This window comes from Notolepis coatsorum (assembly GCF_963971535.1).
Source record: "Notolepis coatsorum genome assembly, contig: SCAFFOLD_810, whole genome shotgun sequence".
Lineage (NCBI taxonomy): Eukaryota > Metazoa > Chordata > Actinopteri > Aulopiformes > Paralepididae > Notolepis > Notolepis coatsorum.
In genome coordinates, this window is record NW_028174658.1 from 18,100 (window position 1) to 41,048 (window position 22,949).

Here is a 22,949-nt window from a genome sequence, read left to right on the forward strand (position 1 = left end):
CTAGTTGGGTACCCAGCTAGTTCATTCGCAACCTGCGAATGAACTAGCTGGGATGAGTAGCAACGTCTGGGGGCGGACGTCTAGGGGCGTGGTACATGACGTAGCTGCTGGTATTTGCATTTCAATGATAGGGCACATTTGATTGGGTCATTCTGAAGTCTGGGGGCAGGGCTAGGCATACAGAAATACGCTACAGCCCTTTCCATGCACCCTGGTTCTGTTTATAGTCCCCAGCTCAACAAATTATGTGTTTTAAAATATGTTGCGACCTTGGATTGTTGTTAAAAACGGAGGGATACTAGCTAAGGTGTGCGGGAGTTGGCGTATATAAGTTGATTGCTTTAAAACAGAGAGAAATGTCGTATTTACGCTGTTTAAAACGGGCTGATGGACGAAAATCTTTGGTTTTAGCTAATATTATGCGTTTTAAAATATGTTGCGACCGTCGGATTGTTGTTAAAAACGCAGGGCTACTAGCTAAGGTGTGCGGGAGTTGGCGTATATAAGTTGATTGCTTTAAGAACGGAGAGAAATGTCGTATTTACGCTGTTTAAAACGGGCTGATGGACGAAAATCTTTGATTTTAGCTAATATTATGCGTTTTAAAATATGTTGCGACCGTCGGATTGTTGTTAAAAACGCAGGGATACTAGCTAAGGTGTGCGGGAGTTGGCGTATATAAGTTGATTGCTTTAAGAACGGAGAGAAATGGCGTATTTACGCTGTTTAAAACGGGCTGATGGACGAAAATCTTTGGTTTTAGCCTAACGTATGGGGTGGCGTTCAATTCGCGAGCGGGTAAGGGGCCTACGTAATGTTTAAAGAACAACATCTAAGGTTATGTGGAATTTACAAATCTAGATGTGAAGAAAGATTTTGAAAAGATGTTTTAATTTTCTTTTAAATTGGATAAGTTGCCGGTGAGGAATAGTTAAAGGACGTGGCGAGGAAAGATGACGTATATTCGCTTCCGGTTTGTGCGATGAGCTCTGGGTATCGTAGTTTTAGTGTTTAACGAAGACCACTACACTTCCGCGTTACATTGAAATCGGGGAGGAGATTGCGGGGGGAGCATATGAATGAATGTGGACGAGAGCCGTGATGTAAGTGGTTGCCGATACGGCTGTGGGGGTGCTAGAGACATGATCGAATAGACGTTTATGCGCCTCGCTCTCCTGAACACGGCGTGACCCATAACTAATCGATCAGAACTAAATCGGCAGAGAAAAAGCCCATTTTAAAGCACCTATTCCGCATGGACATGCGCAGAGTGCCCATGGAGTCTGGACGACGCGAGATGACGCTCGAATGAATGTGGACTGTTCTATCAGAGGGGGGAGCTTCGGTGGCCAATGTCCTTTCAGCCGAACAGGATAATGAAAAAATGATCCCACTAAATGGCCAGACGCGTCTTATGGCGACATCTACAATTACCTCATTGAGTCTCCAGGTAGACTAATGTTTATATTTAAGTGCAGCGGTCTGTAGCCACTTACATGACCATCGAAGCTCCCCCCTCTGATGGAACAGTCCACATTCATTCATAATCCAATGTACAGTGTTGTTTGTACAGTTGTACAGTGTCCCCCACCCACCCCTCCTACCCAACCCCCCCCCCCCCACTCCTACCCAACATATTGTTTTCTGAATGATATTTACTATTATAGATGTTGCATTAAGTTTAAGTAGAATTAACAATTCCCCCCCAAAATCTATCTACTTTCTCTAAATATCTCTCATGTATCTCTGTACATGTCAAAGGTCAGTGAATACCATGATCACAACACCAGAGGGAGCTCCACAAATCATGTAAAACCCAGATTCGGCTCAAACAAGGGACTAAACACGTTTAGCAATTATGCCACATCAATGTGGAACGCCCTACCCAAAGCTGTAAAGGAATGTGAATCACTACCCACTTTCAATAACACTCTCAAAAAACACCTACGGGAGACTGCAATTCGAAACTGGCCCCTACAAATGTCCTAACCCAGTTGTACAATAAATTACCAAGTATGGCTTTGTCAGTATTCCAATGTACAGTGTACAATGTGTGTCCCCCCCCCACCTCCAATGTACAGCCCCCACCCAACCTCCTCCAATGTAGTTTCTACGTCAAATACACTCTTTTTCTGGACACTTTTGTATCACAAACAGTACTGTATTTGCAAATCTGATATGTCATAAATGTATAGATGTACTGTCTATCTGTATGTCATATATGTTATGATGAATTGAAAATGGGGAACCCTGATGTAAACAAGACGAAAGTCTTTCTCTGGTCTGCAACCCCTTAACAATTGTATGTATTGAGCTGTACTGTACTGTACCCATTCTGCAATCTGTTAATAAACTTTTCAATCAATCAATCAATCAAGAGGCTCTATTGTTATGCCTTATTGCCCAACATTACAAAATTGATTATTCTTATTTATACTAACAATGACTAAATTCACACCATTCAAAAGTGTCATTATCACTGTTTTGTTTAGCTAGAATACCTGCACCACAATATAATTTGTGAATTATTAGCCCACTCACCCCCCACAGAGGTGATAAGAGGCATTGAGTTTCAAAAACACACAAATTATTCAAGAACATGCTTGTCAGAGGATGGTTTATTAATCCAGAAATTGTAAGAATTCTATTTACATGATCTATTATGCCAGTAATACTCTCAGTATTCATTCAGTGTACTCATGCATTCACAGGAATATTGTTAATTGTTCAATATATATATACAAAAAAAATGTAATTGTTTAATTTGGGTTAACCTTCTGTCGTGTGGCAGTGAAAGGGTTAAGTGGCACTTTGGTAATTCACATGTAAAATAGAGTGGTTATTTGTGCTTGACAGGTGAACGCCGAACGCTGCCTAGTCAAAGCAAGTCTGAAATAATGTGAAAAAGAGTTCCAGTAAAAGCATTGTAAAAAGTATTTTTTTTTTGCTGTTTAAAATATATTTTTTCTTGACGTTTCTTTTTATGAAGGAGAGCATGGCGCTGTAATATTATTTAAAGGCACTTAATGCCATTGTAAAATTAAGTGGGAGTGTTGTAATATTATTTAAAGGGACTTGAATGCCATTGTAAAATTAAGTGAGAGTGTTGTAATACAGTACTTTTACCTTACCACTAGATGGCACTATCAGTCACTCTCTTTTTTTTTTTTGCTGCTTAGGCACTCTTTCGAAGTTGGTTTTCGGTTAGAGTTTGTCTTAGAGCATGAATGAATGAATGAATGAAAACTTTATTTAACAGATTGCAGAATGGGTACAATACAGTACGGCTCAATACATACAATTGTTAAGGGGATGCAGACCTGAGAAAGACGTTTGTCTTGTTTCCATCAGGGTCCCCCCGATAGAACGCCATGATATTCTGTACCCGCAAAAAGCTAAAACAAAAGGCTGGCTGTCACAAAACAGTCACATCTAGAGACCTCAAAACCTACTCTAGCGAGGCCTTTAACCTTGAACTGGAGAGCCTGGACTGGTCAGATGAGCTCAATGGTACACTGGTTGAAGAAACATGGCTTGGCTTCAAAACCAAATTCTCAACAATACTAAACAACATGGCCCCCCTAAGAACCACCAGGGTAAAAAATTGCGCTAAGCCGTGGATGCACACTGAAATACTGACCGTAAAAGTAAAAGTCAGTCAAAGCTTACCAAAAGCACAAGCAGTGAACTCCAAGCCCATGTGACTGAACTCAAACTAGAAAGAAACAGACTAAGAAATGACGTAAACTCCATGATAAAAACTGCAAAAAAAAATCATCAATGACAAAACTGAGGAAAACAAAAATAAACCACATGAACTTTTTAAATTACTCAATAATCAACTAGGCTGCAGTAAAAAACTTAAAATCAGGTTCTCAAACATAAACATAAAGACGGACAACACGCTCATCACAGACAAACTGGATGTAGCCAATTACTTAAACACTTTCTTCACAAACATAGCCACAACACTGATAAACAAACTACCCTCCCACTCAGGGCAGTATGGGGTAGAACACATAGTAGCATACTACAAGAACCTAGGCGTCCACAAAGACGATTTCAAACTGGAAATGGTAACTATACAGATGAGGTACTCAAAAAACTGAGCGCCCTCCAACCGAACAAGGCCACTGGCCATGACAACATCCCCTCCAAATTCCTCAGAGACTCAGCAGCCGCCATCACCCCAGTCATCACACACATAATAAACCTCTCCATAAAACAGGGACACGTCCCCAAGGACTTCAAAATTGCGAGAGTAACACCCCTGCACAAAAAGGGCAGCAAATTAGACCCAGGCAACTACCGCCCTGTTTCTATCCTTACATCCATCTCGAAAGTCATGGAAAAAATAGTATACGAACAGGTCGAAAAGTACCTCGCGGATACAAATCTAATCTACGAATTCCAATCTGGCTTCAGAACATCCCACTCCACTGACACATGCCTTCTCTATTTGAACGACCACATCAAGCAAGAGGTGGACGCGGGCAAATACTGCGGCATGGTCATGCTGGACCTACAAAAGGCCTTCGACACTGTCAATCACACCATTCTGATTGACAAGCTAAAAGCAATTGGTTTTGATAGTCTATCAGTGAGCTGGATGCAATCCTACCTGGAGGGGAGAGAGCAGATGGTGGAGGTAAACGGTACCCTACCCCCCCCCCCTCACAGTAAGCTGTGGTGTTCCACAAGGAAGCATACTAGGTCTGCTACTGTTCCTAATTTATGCAAATGACATGTCGTCAGCTTGTGACTGCAACTTGTTCCTTTTTGCGGACGACTCAGCCCTGCTGGTCTCTGACAAGAACAAGTTACAGGTTGAAAAAACCCTCAGCTCAGAACTAGGCAAAATCTGCATATGGCTTGCCGACAACAAACTATCATTACACATGGGCAAAACAGAGTCCATTCTCTTCGGTTCAAATAACAAACTCAGCAAGACCGACGGCTTCTCAGTTACAGTGAAAATGGATTGAAAATGGGGGACCCTGATGTAAACAAGACGAAAGTCTTTCTCTGGTCTGCATCCCCTTAACAATTGTGTGTATTGAGCTGTACTGTATTGTACCCATTCTGCAATCTGTTAATAAAGTAATAATCAGAGTAGGGGTTAGAGAGGGGAGAATGGAAGGTGAGGATCAGGGGTTTAGAAAAGGGCATTTGTCAGTAGAGGAAGTACAGGAGGAGAAAGAGAGGGTGTGGGGGGAGAAGTTGGAGATAGTGGCATTTGTGACAAGAGTAGTGAATACAATAGTGATGGTTAGCAGTAGGACAGAGAGGTTAAAGTTAGTAGTTGAAGCAGCAGTACTAGACATGGGTATGAAGGGGTTGACAATGGGGCAAGTATCAAGGGAGTTAGGGAAGTTAGGGAAGAAGGTTGTTGTGAGTGATCAAGTAAGAGAGTTAGGGAAGGTGGTGGTGAGTGTTCAAAAAGGCCAGAGTCAGCCCACAGGAGGCAATGAATGACTCATAGATTAGGTTTGGATAGGGTGGTGATGGTGATGTTAGGGATGGGGTTTTTGTTTTGTGTGTTATGGGGTTGAATGGATTGTATGCAATCCTATACCTGGAGGGGAGAGAACAGATGGTAGAGGTAAACGGTACTCTACCCCCCCCCCCCCCCTCACAGTGAGCTGTGGTGTTCCACAAGGAAGCATACTAGGACCGCTACTCTTCCTAATTTATGCAAATGACATGTCGTCAGCCTGTGACTGCAACTTGTTCCTGTTTGCGGACGACTCAGCCCTGCTGGTATCTGACAAGAACAAGTTGCAGGTTGAAAAAACCCTCAGCACGGAACTAGGCAAAATCCGTAAATGCCCAAAACCCCCACTACCTCCTAATAGACAGTCTCCTCCCCACCGCATGTATATATTCCCTCCCCGCCGTATGTATTTCTCTCCCACCCACCCACCCCCTCCTAATGTACAGTCCCCTCCCCATCATATATACTCTGTCAGGATCTAGGGGTAACAGTACTGTATATTTGAATACCGTTTATGTCACAAATGTATCAGTACTAAATACCTATATGTCCCTATGCCATAAATGTCATGTATGTTGTGTATGTCATAAATGTCTATATGAATTGAAAATGGGGGACCCTGATGGAAACAAGACAAACGTCTTTCTCTGGTCTGCATCCCCTTAACAATTGTGTGTATTGAGCTGTACTGTATTGTACCCATTCTGCAATCTGTTAATAAAATGTTCAATCAATCAATCAAAGTTTGTAGTCACTTGAACTGTGAATTCTAAAAGACAGACACTTCTAAAAGCACCCCTCCCCCAAAGACTAATGAATTGCGTCACCTCCCCCTCCCCTAAATCCCATTTGTCCAATCACATTCTATCACCGCTCAACTGTATGCAGCTTAACAATTGTCTGTCTATCGTCATATTTTTGGCCACAAGTGGCGCTGTTGCGAGTTTGTGGTGGCGCTGTTACAACATTTAGGAAATAGGAGCAGAGAAGAAGATCCCGATTTACAGAGCTAAGATCAACAAGTTAACGTTAGCGCCGCGGTTTGAAACTTTGAAGGTGAGTGTGTAAACTAGTCAATACGATCTTAAACATGTCACAACAGCAGTCGGTGTATATTTTCAACAATACGTTTGTTTACCAATAGGTTAAAGTGTTTTTGAGTTCGTGTTGGCTTGGCACTGTTTCAACATTTCGATTTAGGTGACTCGACTCAGTCTCGTGTTTTCTGCTACAGCTACAGCTTATCTATCATAATAACGTTACATGTATGGGAGTTTGCAAAGTTTAAATTGTATTAGCTGTTACATTAATACATTGTGTCCTCCTATCTATCTATCTCAAATCTCACTGTCTATCTGCTATGCTTTTATCTTTTACTCAAGTTTATTTGAAATCGAAGACACTCTGACGTCACGAGACCGCCGCCATCTTGGTATGAGGGTAACAAACTGATTTCTACCATCAAATGTGTAAACTGTTAATATGTACCTCAGTTGCGTGTGGGTCAATGAACACAATTGGGTTTATCAAACCGTGGGTTTAGTCTAGATGGAAATAGGGGTCCACGCGCACCCCCCGGAAATGTTTATGCCACCTGATTTTTCTTAATCCTTAAAGTGTCTACTTTCAGAGTCTGCCAGGTGCCAAGCTGAAATAATGTCCGAAAGGCTCAATTTTTAACCCTTTATTGCACCTAACTCAAAACCGAAACATTAAAATTTGATGTAGCAAGACTCAAGAGGCATAATCTTTGAAGTAAACAACATACAGAGACAAATGAATGCATTTTCCCATACAATTCTGACCCTAGGAATTCAATGGAATGGTTATTTTTTTGACATTTTACAACATTTTGACTGTATTTCTGGACAAAAACAGCAAACAAATGCAAGAAATGCGTGTCTAACCAACTACATTTTTATTTTTCAAACGCATAGTGAATATTTGTTGACAATCAGTTTTTTTTTCAATCCTCCAACTGTTTATTTGGAAATTATATTGGGTACCAAGCTCAAATAATGTCCCAAAGGCTAGTTTTAACCCTTTATAGCACCTAACCCAAAAATCTAAAAATGAAAATATAATGTAGAAGAGTCATAACTTTTGAAGTAGACAACCAATACATTTACCTTTTCATGTCACTACCAACTTGCTGACCTAAACTACTCATCCTCATCGTCACTGAAGAGATCTTCTAATTCAATTTCTTCCATCTCCAGCTCTTCATCCTCATGCTCGTACTCTCCATCCACTTTACCCACAGACAAAGTTATTGTTGGCGTAATCGGTCACCTTGTCAAGGGCTGCATGCTCTTCTGACTCTGCTCTCTGAGCCAGTACCTCAACAAGAGAAGGAGGGAGGATGGGTCCAATTGCCCAGACCGGTTCCAACACCTCCTCTTCTCCTGTCTTCTCCCAGCCCATGCCTGGATCATGTGGTTTTGGGCTCTTGATTATTGCCTTGTCTGCTCTCTTATAGAAGGCTCGCTGGACATGTGGAATGAGACGGACCTTGGCAGGCGTTCCAGGTCTACTTTTGACTTGGAGTCCAGGACTTTGTCAGCGCCGACCATCTTTCTCATCATTTTCACCCGTACTGTGTCAACTGATGTCATCCGTGCTTGGCCATACATAATGCATGTGAAGCTCTCCATCTCCTCTTGAAGCTCATCAGTGACCATCCAGTCTGCACCAAGCTGCCTGAAAGCTTTGTGGAGTTTACGAGTCTTTTCCAGCTTCTTCAGGGGATTCACCTTGCATTTGCCTTTAAAAGCGCTGATACAGTCCTCCCCAGTAAAGTCGTAGAATCCCAGCAGTGTGCTACAGTAGTCGGGGCCCAGTAATTCCTCAGCAGCAGGGGTAAAGTTGGCATTCTTGGGGAATTTGGGGCCAACTCTTTTGAATGCCAGCTCTGGCAGCGTCTCGGGAGGCGTGATCTTAAGGCTTCTCATCTTGGATGACCTGTCATAGAGAGGAAGGGTCCTTTTCTTGGTGCTCACATGGCTCTCCTTCACTTCTTGAATCATGATTCCCCCGGCGCTGTTTACCACATTTGAACCATGAACGTTGGTGGTGATTCTGTTCAGGTTGTCCCACTCGCTGTGAAAAACAGTGTTTCCCTCGCCAGTGGTGATTTCAGGGGTCATGTTGGTGGACATCTCATCAAAAGCATTGGCCATGGCTGTCTCAAGTTCCATACTGAAGTCGTATGTCTCCGAGTGTCCTAGTCGTGAAAGGATGGTTGTGAGCTGTAAAGAATAAGATAAACAAATGTTTTTTTGTATCAATATCAAATACCTGTATGAAGCATAGTTGAGCAATGACAATGTAGGACCTCATAAGCAATAAGTTAGTTGATCACTCACCTGTTTGCTTCGATAGAGGTGCCGAAGTGTGGCACACAGGAGGATGTGCTTTTGGAGTTTCACTTCACTTGCTGTTAGTTGCTGCTCGACACTAGGGCTGCACGATTTTGGGAAATAATCTAATTGCGATTTTTCGGACAGATATTGCGATTGCGATTATAATTTTTTTTAAGCAGCCCCACAGAGGTTTATTGTAAAATGCGGCTTGCATCTGGCCTACGCGGTGGGTCTGTTCGGGACACAGAGTCTGAACATTTTTCTTTTTACCTGGGAATCGATACCGGTACGGTACCCAACGGTACCTTTTTTTCCCTGTACTTTACTCTCCCTCTCTGAAGTAAACTTCACAACACACAATCTAAAACCCCTTACCTCCCTCTCCCAAACTGTTCCTACAACAATTTTTTTTATGTTGCATGATCATGTATATTTTGTATTATAATTTTTTTTGTGTTTAAATATCAACATTATCTGGCAATCCTCAGTAAATACTATCAAATGAGATATGAGACACGTGCACACACACACAGAAAAGGAGAATTGCTTAAATTATTTTAGAATACTTCAGCTAATGAAGTTAAATGTTTATTATCAACTATCCAGTTCGTTTTTATAGTGCAACGTTTTTCTACATTAATTGAACCAGTAGAGAGAGATGCCCCCACCCCCCCCCCACCCTTTCCTTACTCGGCTCAGATGTTTTCTCTGACTTGAGCAGGGTTAGCTAGGAACAGCTTTCTCAAGCTTCGCACCTTGGGCATGGAATGGGCTACAGGACCATTATCCACTTACACCCCAGTCTCTCTTGGTGAATTTAAATCTGTATTACATAACTTCCTACAAGAAGAATGTTGCTGCTTTCTGTAGTCGGGTCCCAACTGCAAAATTACTGTATTACCCTGTATTATACACTTTTACTATCATGTAGACTATTCTGCTTTGTTTTTGTGTTTACATGTGATGTATTGTATATTGTATACATGCACATTTATTATGTTCTTGTGTGATGTATCGCAAATTTTTATTGCTGTGTGATGTATTGCAAATGTTATTGCTGTCATCTTGGCCAGGTCTCCCTTGCAAAGGAGATCTTGTCTCTCAATGGGACTTCCTGCTTAAAATCTTATTTATTTAATTTTTTTTTAATTGCAGGCGATTTGATAATTGCATCATTACAAATTGCGATTTCGATAAAAAATTGATTAATCGTGCAGCCCTACTCGACACACATCTTGTGTAATCGAATAGACCAGCCTCTGCGTCTTCTCACACTTTTCTTCATCAAGTGTCCCAGTCACCACTGAGCTCAGAAATGGTACAAGATGCTCTGGGAGCAGTTCATCCATTTTCACAGCATCCAGCTTGTGTGCAGTTGGGGGCCATGGTAGCTCCTTTGACTCTTTGAATGCCTTTATAATGTGAGAATTGAGGGTGAGTGCTGCTTCTTGTAGTTAATCAGATGTTCCAAGTTTGTACGCACATTTAACTGCTTCATCTACAGTAATGCTTGAGCTGTATATAAGGTTCAACTCTAGAATATTCACTATGTGCTTTAAAAAAATGAAAAGGTAGTTGGTCATACACACGTTTGGTCATTTCTTGCTGTTTTTGTCCAGAAATACAGTCAAAATGTTGTCAAATGTCAACAATAACCATCCCCTTGAATTCCTAGGATCAAAATTGTGTGGGAAAATGTATTTTCGCTCTGTAAGTCGTCTACCTCAAAAGTTATGCCTCTTCTACATTATATTTTCATTTAAAAAAATTTGGGTTAGGTGCTATAAAGGGTTCAAACTAGCCTTTGAGACATTATTTCAGCTTGGTACCCAATATAATCTCAAAATAAACACTTGGAGGATTGAAAAAAAAAATTATTGTCACCAAATATTCACTCTATGCGTATTGTATTGTATTTTTTGTCCAGAAATACAGTCAAAATGTTGTCATGTCAAAAATAACCATCCCATTGAATTCCTACGGTCAGAATTGTATGGACAAATGTATTAATTTGTCTCCATGTTGTTTACTTCAAAGGTTATGCCTCTTGCTACATCACATTTTAATGTTTCGGTTTTGGGTTAGGTGCAATAAAGGGTTAAAAATGGAGCCTTTCGGACATTATTTCAGCTTGGCACCTGGCAGATTCTGAAAGTAGACACTTTAAGGATTAAGAAAAATCAGGTGGCATAAAAAGTTCCGGGGGGTGCGCGTGGACCCCTATTTCCATCTAGACTAGTTTATTTAACATCTAGTTGTGACGTGACGACAAGAGCAGGTTCACAGTAGCGAGGCAGTTTGTAAGCAGTAGTACTACAGGTACGGTGGCTCGTAGTAGACGATAGTCAAACTGGATAATCATTTAGCCAATGATCTACAAAATGCATGCGTTGAGCTCCGTTTTTATTACATGGAATTATAAACAAAAGGTCAAGAGCAATGTGTTTGGTTAGCAGACATGTCCAAAAAAGGAGTAGAGGGAAGCTAAGCTTATTGATCCCTACCCCCTTACATTTATGTTTGTTCTTCCATTAATCTGACTAGATATAACATAATTTAGTATAGGGCTGGGCGATATGGAAAAAAATCATATCGCGATAACGATATGATAATTTTATTTTATTTCTCGATATCGATAATTATCGAATTGTTATAAGTATAAATTTTTTTTTTTTTTTTTTTAACAACAGATGTTTGTTTATTTTGCAGAAATTCTTTGTCATTGCCGCCATCTTCAGTGTTACATCCCCTCACACTCCAGTTCTCAGGCTGCAGCTGGTTTAAAAGCTAAAGTAAACCGGCTTCTCTGCTGGCTGTGGCTCCAGAGGAGTTGAACAGTTCTGGCTCTGCTAGTTTATTTTCGATCTTTTGGCGCTTTTTTGGTGGACAAACCACCGCACTGTGACTCGTGACTGGAGTCTAGTTCTGCTAGCACACATAGCCTACTGTGTACAGATGGTTTCAAAATGTATTTTAAATTAGAAAGCAAACAAAATAAATGGACAAGAGAGAAATAAATCTGAATTTGGTCAGTATTGTCATTTGGACAAGCAAAGCCATTACTTTAAGTTGCAGGCAAGAAAGACAAGTCTGTCCACTGTCTCTGGTTTTAAAACTGCCCTGTTGCAGGTAAAAAAGGAAAAAAAAGATTTTTCGATTTTTTTTTATTTCGATATCGATTATTAAAATATATCGCGATATTTATCGTTATCGTTATATCGCCCAGCCCTAATTTAGTATATTACAATATAGAATATACTTTTACTTATACCGGTATTTAAAAGAGAAAAATCAAATAAAATTGATTCACTTGACAGCAGTGAATATAGTACAGCACTACATAACACAATATAACATAACTTTGTTTATCCTCATTACTCATTTCTGTATTTCTCTAATGTGTGTTTTTTTTAGCTGCTTTTTAAATTGTGCTACATGTTTACTCAGTTTGATGTATTCAGGTAAATTATTCCACAACTTCACTCCACACACCGATATGCACATGCTTTTCAGCGTAGTGTGTACCATTTGTTGTTTAAGATTCCCTCTCCCTCTTAAGTTATATTCTCCTTCCCTGTCTCTGAACCATTTTTTAATGTTGCCTGGGATTAGTTTGTATCTGGCTTTGTATACAATGAGGGCAGTTTTTAAATCCACTAGATCCATACATTTCAATGCTTGTAGCTTTATAAATAAGTTATTAGTGTGTTCATAATATCCTACATTGTTGATTATTCTTATTGCTTTTTTTGCATGGTGCATATTGGCTGTAGAGTGCTTTTGTAGGTATTACCCCACACCTCCGCACAGTAGCTCATATAGTCATATACCATAGGAAGAGTGTACAGTACAGTGTATACAGTGTTTTTTGGTTTAGAATGTGCCTTATCTTGCATAAAACACCAACACTCCGTGCCAATTTAGTCCTGACATATTTGATATGAGGTTTCCAGTTGAGTTTGTTCACAGTATCCATAATTTCATTTTTATCCGTTTTTCTCAAGAAGATGGTACTTGTGTTTCGTTATATAAAATAATTAGAAACACCTCCCCCTTGTGGCGGGGTTATCTCCTCTGCCAGTTTACATTAACAAAGAATCTGTTGAATCTTTCTGCCACCTCATTTTTCTTACTTACTGACTTTCCCTCATCTATAAATTAATCTGGAAAGCCAGAACTGTTGATTTATTTCTTAGAATTGAGTTTCGAACCTGTCCATCTCACAACTGATGTCTCTACAGGTGTGTGTGCGTGTCGTGGTGGCTTGGGGCGCAGCGACACGATAAGGCCTGAGCTCAGTGTTTTGGGCACATGTAGTGATGCAAGATATATCGGCCGCTGATATAATATCGGCCGATATGGCCGTTTCTTTACACATCGGTATCGGTCCGATATCAAGATTGGGCCGATATAAAAAATTATTATTATTTTTTTTACATGTTTTGGCCTTAAAGGGGAGATGAAGCGTTAAACAATATGAGCCTAGTTTGTTTGTTGTGTACCTTGGGTAAGACATGGTCCTATAATCAAATGTGAAATCCTGCTTATTTGTCTGAAAACTCGTATTCAATTTAATATTTAATATATTTATTATTGTTGTGAGAGTAAGAATGCTTAAGTGCCTGTAGTAAACTGTGCCGTACTGTGTTTAAGCCAGAGCAGCAGACGGAGGACCTGTTGGTTCTGACCGAGTCCTGGTTCTGCCTGCTGTCCCACCAGCCCATAGACATGTTCCGGGGAAATCAGCACACAGCCTGAGCTGCACTGTGGGGCGATGAGCATATTCACTGAGTACTGAGCACAATGTTGCCACTGTCTCCTCCATAGACATATATAAAGACTAGATGACTCACTGGCCAAGTTAGTAGACAACATTGTCCTAATAAATTAAATGAGTCATATAAATCTTCAATCGCAGCAGGGACCTCAACAGGGGCCGCACCATTGTGCAGGGCTGGGGGTTTTCAGCACATTTTATTATCATAAAATGTGTTTCTTGATATGAAAATGTGCTTCTTGATATGAAAAGTATCTGACTGATGCACCTAAATTATGTATTTCTGTTTGTCTCAGGTGATGTGATTACTCAACAGTTTGGGGACTTTCTGTCTGTTGAAGCAAGAGATAACGGCTTCCTCGCCTACGGGAAGGCTGGGTCCTGGTCCTGGCCCAGCTCATCACAAAATCCAACACCCTCAGGAAGCGCCAGAGAAAAGATGGTGGAACTAAAAATGGTTGAAGCAGAATTGGAGAAGAGGGCCATAGAACTGCGATACATGCCCCCCACATGACATTATATACATTGGAGAGTATATACATTTGAGGGGGAAGAAACTGTACATTGGAGGAGGTGGGGGTTGAGTAGGTGGGGCGGGGGGGGGGGGGGGGGGGGTAACTGTTCATTGGAGGGGGTTGGGTTATAGTCCAGTCATTATAGGCCAGAATTAGGCTAAACCTAGGACAAATTGCAACATTAGCAAACTCAACTGATTTTGTATCCTCAATATGTCTTTAGTGAGAGAAAAAAAGTCCCAAGGAATCCCATCATGGGAAATGTGTTTTTTTTCAATGTTTTGTTACCCCTATAGTCCAGTCATTATAGGCCAGAATTAGGCTAAACCTAGGACAAATTGCAACATTAGCAAACTCCCTCAATATGTCTTTAGTGAGAGAAAAAAAGTCCCAAGGAATCCCATCATGGGAAATGTGTTTTTTTTCAATGTACTTGATTGCTGGCAGGATCACTGACGACACTGTCTTTCAGAGATTGTGACGCGTTCAAATTTTGAGGTAGCTCAAAAGTAAAGATACCATTTGATTCTAGACAACCTCGGGTTTCCAATGAGACCAACCATGTCATGTTACCTCATTGGAAAGGGGGCTACATACCTAATTATTCAAAGTTAAGATGATTTTTTTTGGGGAGGGAAATATGGCCATCACCATTTTTCAAATGGTCCCTTGGCCTTCTACCTCAATATATGTTAATGAAATGGGTTACATGGGTACCTACAAGCCTCCCCTATACAGACATACCAAATTTATGTTAAGCCCATGTAGTTTTGTGCAAGAATCATGTAGTGTTTTGCATGCTGTACAAATATGTAGTTTCCGCCTATTATAAAAACCCCCATCTCCATGGACCTATCCCCACGGACATAAACCCTTGAGCCCCATCCTCGTGGACTGAGCTCCACAGAGCCTATCTACTAATATTCCAAGAAGAAAAACATTTCTTTATCAAATGTTTTGATTAGTTCTAGCGTGTATGCTTATTGGTGCATATCAAATAAGATAATGTGTGATTTGCATGAGTAAACAGAATAATTCAATGAAGTTGTGATTGACTTTTTTTCTTGTCTTTGTGTGTGTAATCAGCTTGAGTTTAATCAGCTTGAGTTTTTATAGTGATATCTAAAAGTAAAATTTTCACCACTGTTATAATCGATATGAACATATATAGGTCGTTTTCAAAACTTTCCCATGATGGGATTCCTTGGGAGTTTTTTTCCCTCACTAAGGACATAATGAGGATACAAAATCAGTTGAGTTTGCTACTGTTGCAATTTGTCCTAGGTTTTTTCATATAATGACTGGACTATTAGGACATTTACAGAGGCCAGTTTCGAATTGCCGCCTCCAGTAGGTTCTCCTTGAGAGTGGTTTTGAAAGTGGGTAGTGATTCACATTCCTTTACAGCTGTGGGTAGGGCGTTCCACATTGATGTGGCATAATGTTTGTTTGTTATGTTTTAATAAACATCTTTGGACCATGTGTAAATTTTTTATTCAAATACAAAAGTCTGGTGCAAATTTCGCTTGAATACGCTCATTGGAAATACATTTACTGAACAAAATGTTGATGTGTTCAATAATTATTTCCCCCACTGTACACTGCTATCATACATAGTTATATGGGTTATATGCAGGTGTATAAGTAGGTATATAGAATTATTATGGTTATATATGCTGTAAATATAAATTAATACTCTTGATTCCAGTCCAGTTCTGCTTGTGGAGCAGACCTCAATCACACTAATCTGTAAATTCAACTAAATTTATTTATTTAATAAACATTTATATGTAAACATGCCAGATTGTAGCTATAAACTCATTTCCATCTACAAACTTTAACACACTTGGGTGGTTACTGTATAAAGTAGTAAGTCACTGGATGGTAACCTGGTTACTGTATTATTAAAAACGGTAAGTCACTATGGTGAATATTAGGGATGTCCGATATTATCGGCCGATATCGGCAGTAAAATGTGATATCGGTAACATTTTTTTTATTTTTTTTTACATTTATTTAACCTTTATTTACCCTGGCAAGCAAGTAAGAACCAATTCTTATTTGATTTATTGTCAAAAGTATGCATGTTGGTTTAATTCAACAACAAGAGATATGTAATGTTAATTTTTACTTTTTTAATTATCATATTTTGCACAGATAATGCTTACATTTAGAAAGCCTTTTGAATGCATCCAGTGAAATTATTAATTACCTGAAATTATTCAGTTTTTTTGGGGGGAAACCCTGCATATATCGGTATCGGTTGATATCGGTATCGAAATTAAGAGTTGGACAATATCGGAATATCGGTATCGGTAAAAAAGCCAATATCGAGCATCCCTAGTGAATATAAAACGTTAAGTGGATGGTTACTGTATAAACGGTTTCCATCTAGTCCCTTTGCAGGTTGATGTGAACACAAAACATGCAAAGAACATGCAATACAAAGATAATAAACGTACATACTAATTGTGTAGTAGTTAGTTATTATTGTATTAATATTCTACAGTATCGGCAGATCGCTGCCATCTCAAATGAATCTTCTGTACATCCCTGCAAGAAAGCCATTGAGAATATATATAGTGTGTTATTTAATTTCTTTAATCCATATGTGTTGTCTGGAAGCACTTTGCCGTATTCTATTATAATATTTTTTTTGTTTGTGTTGTATGTTACATACGTCTGGTGGCAATCAATTTCCCCATTTGGTGATTAATAAAGTATATTCTCTCAAATCATTTTCAATTCTCCGTTTTCTATCAACAAATCTCGCATATCCTTGTCAGACAGATTGCCATACATTCTAACAACTTCAGCCATTTCTCTACTATACTACTGTAACGTTGAATCTTGAGACGCAACTATATTTGAACGGAACTGCAAACTTGAACCACGGCCGCTGTCCGCCCCGCCCCCAGACTTCAGAATGACCCAATCAAATGCGCTCTGTCATTGAAATGCAAATACCAGCATCTGCGTCATGTACCACGCCCCTAGACGTCCGCCCCCAGACGTTGCTACTCATCCCAGCTAGTTCATTCGCAGGTTGCGAATGAACTAGCTGGGTACCCAACTAGTTCATTCGCAGGTTGCGAATGAACTAGCTGGGTACCCAACTAGCTCATTCGCAAAATGATCCTTGCGAATGAACTAGCTGGGTACCCAGCTAGCTAGGTCATCTTTGCGAATGAACTAGTTGGGTACCCAGCTAGTTCATTCGCAAAATGATCCTTGCGAATGAACTAGCTGGGTACCCAGCTAGCTAGGTCATCTTTGCGAATGAACTAGTTGGGTACCCAGCTAGTTCATTCGCAAAATGATCCTTGCGAATGAACTAGCTGGGTACCCAGCTAGCTAGGTCATCTTTGCGAATGAACTAGTTGGGTACCCAGCTAGTTCATTCGCAAAATGATCCTTGCGAATGAACTAGCTGGGTACCCAGCTAGCTAGGTCATCTTTGCGAATGAACTAGTTGGGTACCCAGCTAGTTCATTCGCAAAATGGTCCTTGCGAATGAGCTAGCTGGGTACCCAGCTAGCTAATGTGTCAGCTAGCTGGGTACCCAGCTAGCTCATTCGCAAGGACCATTTTGCGAATGAGCTAGCTACTAGCTGAGGCAAAATTTGGTGTAAAGCCTATGGGACAAAGCCGGCTAGTTAACTAGCTAAGACACGTGCTACCTAGCTAGCTGGGTACCCAGCTAGCTGACACATTTGCAACCTAGGTAGTGAGCTAGCTCATTCGCAAATGTGTCTTTGCGAATGAGCTAGCTAGGTACCCAGCTAGCTAGGTCATCTTTGCGAATGAGCTAGTTGGGTACCCAACTAGCTCATTCGCAAAATGATCCTTGCGAATGAACTAGCTGGGTACCCAGCTAGCTAGGTCATCTTTGCGAATGAACTAGTTGGGTACCCAACTAGCTCATTCGCAAAATGATTCTTGCGAATGAACTAGCTGGGTACCCAGCTAGCTAGGTCATCTTTGCGAATGAACTAGTTGGGTACCCAGCTAGTTCATTCGCAAAATGATCCTTGCGAATGAACTAGCTAGGTACCCAGCTAGTTCATTCGCAAAGACACATTAGCTAGCTGGGTACCCAGCTAGCTAGGTCATCTTTGCGAATGAGCTAGTTGGGTACCCAGCTAGTTCATTCGCAACCTGCGAATGAACTAGTTGGGTACCCAGCTAGTTCATTCGCAACCTGCGAATGAACTAGCTGAGATGAGTAGCAACGTCTGGGGGCGGACGTCTAGGGGCGTGGTACATGACGCAGATGCTGGTATTTGCATTTCAATGACTTGATTGATTGATTGATTGATTGATTGATTGATTGATTGATTGATTGATTGATTGAAAAGTGTATTAACAGATTGCAGAATGGGTACAGTACAGTACAGCTCAATACATACAATTGTTAAGGGGATGCAGACCAGAGAAAGACTTTCGTCTTGTTTACATCAGGGTCCCCCATTTTCAATTCATCATAACATCATAACATCATAATAACATAACATCATAACATTCATTTAACGTTATGCAGTGTTTGTGAATGTTAAATGTGGGGAATGTTTGTGCTGCTGTGACACATTAAGCCTTGGCTCACCCTTGAGTTACCATATTGTGCTTCCTTTATGTTAATAAATATCATTTTTGTTTACAAACCTGGTCATTTTGAGTTACCATATTGTGCTTCCTTTATGTTAATAAATATCATTTTTGTTTACAAACCTGGTCATTTCTGTCAACCAATGAGCTGACAGAACCACCCTCCACCCCCAAACACCCTCTGCTCCGCCCCAAAACAGCCCTCCGGTCCACCCCCAAACACCCTCCGCCCCCAAACACCATCAGCTAGCTGGTTAACCAACTAGCTCATTCCCAAAATGGTCCTTGCGAATGAGCTAGCTAGCTACCCAGCTAGTTGATTCGCAAGGACAACCTAGCTAGCTGGGTACCCAGCTAGCTCATTCGCAAAGACATATCTGCAACCTAGGTAGTGAGCTAGCTCATTCGCGAATGTGTCTTTGTGATTGAACTAGCTGGGTACCCAGCTAGCTAGGTCATCTTTGCGAATGAGCTAGTTGGGTACCCAGCTAGTTCATTCGCAAAATTGTCCTTGTGAATGAGCTAGCTAGGTACCCAGCTAGCTAGAAAATGGGAATAAATGTTAAAACGGCTTGCCATATACTGCGAGGGGCAAGTGGGCTGGCTTGAGTTAGACGCGTGCTTGAAGAATTCAATGTCCAGAGTGCTCGTATCATTTTCGATTTATTGACCTTTTTTCCACCAAATAATATAATACAAAAAACTCTTTTCCTAATTACACTGAACGCCGACCTATACGGCACATCAACACGAACACGGTCAAAAACTGTTCCCCTTGCACACCTGGGGCTCGTCACCCACTGATCAGTATATATGGGTAACCACCCCCTGTGGTGGTTGCCACGGTGACTGATAATGCCACACCTCTGCACTGTGAGTTAAAATAAAATGAAATAAACAGAAGGGCATTTTGGCTCCAACAGTAGTAGTAGTAGTAGTAGTAGTAGTAGTAGTAGTAGTAGTAGTAGTAGTAGTAGTAGTAGTAGTAGTAGTAGTAGTAGTAGTAGTAGTAGTAGTAGTAGTAGTAGTAGTAGTAGTAGTAGTAGTAGTAGTAGTAGTAGTAGTAGTAGTAGTAGTAGTATCACACACAATACAATATGCACAATCATTCAACAATCTTTGATTTGGCAGTGACTGGAAAGGTACAGACTGAAGCATAATGCTTATACATGCCTGTCCTATATTCTTAACAAAATTAAAACTCCAAAACAGAAAATTACAAAAAAATTATTATTCACATTTGTAATCTTCAAAAATAGTTATACAAACCATTTTCTTAAAAACCAAAAGCGAATTACTCATTCTTAAATGTATATTTGTTCTACAAGTTAACACCAACAATAGAAATACATCTCCTTTTAATCCCTTTCTTAGCTTTTTGAACAGTAAATTTACAAATGTATCTCAAATCATATATATATATATTCTTTTTTTACTTTATTGCCAACAGCAATACAATATGACAGTACAGACAAAATAAAATAAAGTAATCATTTACAAATAACTAACCTTGAGATTGGGTCCCTCCTCCAAAGCATTCCCGCCTACACAAATATACCTACACATTTCCCTCTCTCTATATATATACCCATAATACACACATGTACATTTCCCTCCATCCTGTCTCAAAGCAGTGTGTCCCAACCTACCCAAGATAGCTAGTAATTGACCAAATCATATTTTCTTTCATGTATTGAAAAAAACATTTGCACACCGTCCGGGAGTAACTGTGCTTTAGCTCTGTACTATAATAAACCAAATCATAAAATGTCATAACATGAGACTTTATAAACAGTGGATTTGTGTGGTCATAGTAACCAGCCTTTTAAAGGCCTTTTAAATGTCGACCCCCATACTTCCACACAGTAAGATATGTAAGGACGTGTAATGTTGTTTCCATGTTAATTTCTGGTCAATAACTACCCCTAGACATTTTATCTCAGAAACTCTTTCTATTTTTACATCACATATTTTTAACTCGATATCCCCTTCTATTTCTTTTTGATTACCAAAAACCATGAATTTTGTTTTTTTAATTACTTACTTGACTTAATCCTCTTTACCCCGTTGGGGGGCATAGGGAGTCCAACAGAGCTCTCCATCTCATTCTCTTCAGGGCCTTTGCTTCTTGTCAGCTCACTCCGATGTTCTTTAGGTCTTGGAGTGTGGAACGTCTCCAGGTGTTTCTCGGCCTACCGGCTTTCCTCTTGCCCTGCGGGTTGTAGTCCAAGGCCTGTCTAGTGATGTTGTTTGAGTCCTTCCTATGGGTATGCCCTATCCAGTTCCACTTTCTCCTTTTGATGGTGGTAGCTATATGCTGTCCTGGTTTGTTATCCTCCAAAGCTCTTCATTTGTGGTTTTGATGGGCCACCACAGCTTGAGGATGTAGCGCAGGCATTTGTTGACAAACACCTGGATCTTTCTTGGTCGGCCCTCTGTAGTCTTCACATTGGTATTGAAGATCCGTAGCTTGGTGTTGTTGGAGAGTTGCTTGGACAATCAGATTGGCCTGAGTATCTTGAATGCTACCTGTGCTTTGCTGATGCGTGCGTGCCTCTAGTTTTCTTAACCTCTTCCACCCGACGGGACCGGTACCGGTCCCGAAATGGCATCATGTCATAAATCATATATCTCCACATTGTTCTACAAAAGTATAGTTTTTATTTTCAAACATATTCAATTATAAACATTATAACCATGTCAGAACAGCATTTATAATGTATATTATCATCAATACGTTAACCTATATTTAGGAATAGGTTAAAGTGCTATTAGATAGATTTTCCTTCTCGAAATGTCAATGGGTCTGATTCCCGAATATTTTCCAAAGAGTTCTCTTGGAAGACTTATCTTGGAACCGACTGAGACAGAATCTACGACAAGTTCACTCTGAGTCCCCAACGTGTGGGGAAGATGTCTTAAGTGGCTCAAACTATCTGAGCTGAGATGCCGTGATGAGGAATGTCTAAAACATGAACGCACGTCCCTGTCAATAGCAAGGCAGTCAATAGGGAAGTGTGCAGATGAAATCGCAAAAAGTCAATAGTTAGACACACCTGTCCAGCTCATTAGAATGCAACTGACGATGCAGCCGTGTGAAAATAGTGGCCGATATGCGGAAGCGCTTTGTGACCGATCAAAATGAGATTAGATTAATGTATTGTCATCATATATAGTACAATTTTGATGGCCTAAGTAGTTCCAACACCCACAAAGTAGTCATTGAAATCTTCAACAATGCTTTTTACATTGTCCACTTTAGCATCAGAGCTATTTAGAAAATAACTTGGAAATTCAGATTTATAAGCTATATTCCGAATAATATGATTGATTATTTTTAGTGCTGTCAATCGATTAAAATATTTAATCTGATTAATCGCATGATTGTCCATAGTTAACTCGCGATTAATCGCAAATTAATCACATTTTGTATTTTTACTTTTTATCTACCAGATATTTTTCAAGTTCCAAGTTTCAATACTCTTATCAACATGAGAGTCAACACATGCTTGCTTTATGCAGCCATTTAACACAAAAGGATGACCCTCATGCATTGCAAATTTGAATCAAATTCAAAACAGAGTGATGCACAAAATAACTTAAAAGAAAATAATAATTTAAAACAATGAATAAAGTATGCATGAAATAATAGGGGAAAGAAAACGTTAGGAACTTGTTACATTCACCCACACAAGGGCCGAGTAATCACACCCCCCTCTCTCACACACACACACACACACTCCCAGCTCTCTTTCTCTCTTGCCCCTTTCTCATCTCTCTCACCCCCCCTCTCTGTCTCTCTATCTCACTCACTCACACACACACACACACACACACACACACACACACACACACACACACACACACACACACACACACACACACACACACACACACACACACACACACACACACACACACACACACACACACACACACGCACACACACACACTTTAGAAACAAACATAGTATTAATGAGAGTATCAATAATACACCTGAGTGAAGTCTAGTAAAAAAAAAAGTAAAACAAATAATAATAATTTCTTTTCTAAAAAGTTAATCGTGAGTTAAAAAAAATAGTGGCGTTAATAGAATTGTGCGTTAACTTTGACAGCCTTAATTATTTTCCATGTCCTTTGTATATTATTTTTTACTGTCCTCTAATATTTTATTGTAGTATTCCTTCTTCTGTACT

General features: G+C 40.1%; 1 long non-coding RNA gene across 1 annotated transcript; it reads left to right on the forward strand.

Moving 5' to 3' along the window:
* Positions 1-6,466: 6,466 nt before the first annotated feature.
* Positions 6,467-14,200, forward strand: LOC311247507. Its single transcript, XR_014620848.1, has 3 exons — positions 6,467-6,550; positions 6,877-6,934; positions 13,930-14,200. It is a non-coding gene; the product is annotated as an uncharacterized lncRNA (long non-coding RNA).
* Positions 14,201-22,949: the final 8,749 nt, after the last annotated feature.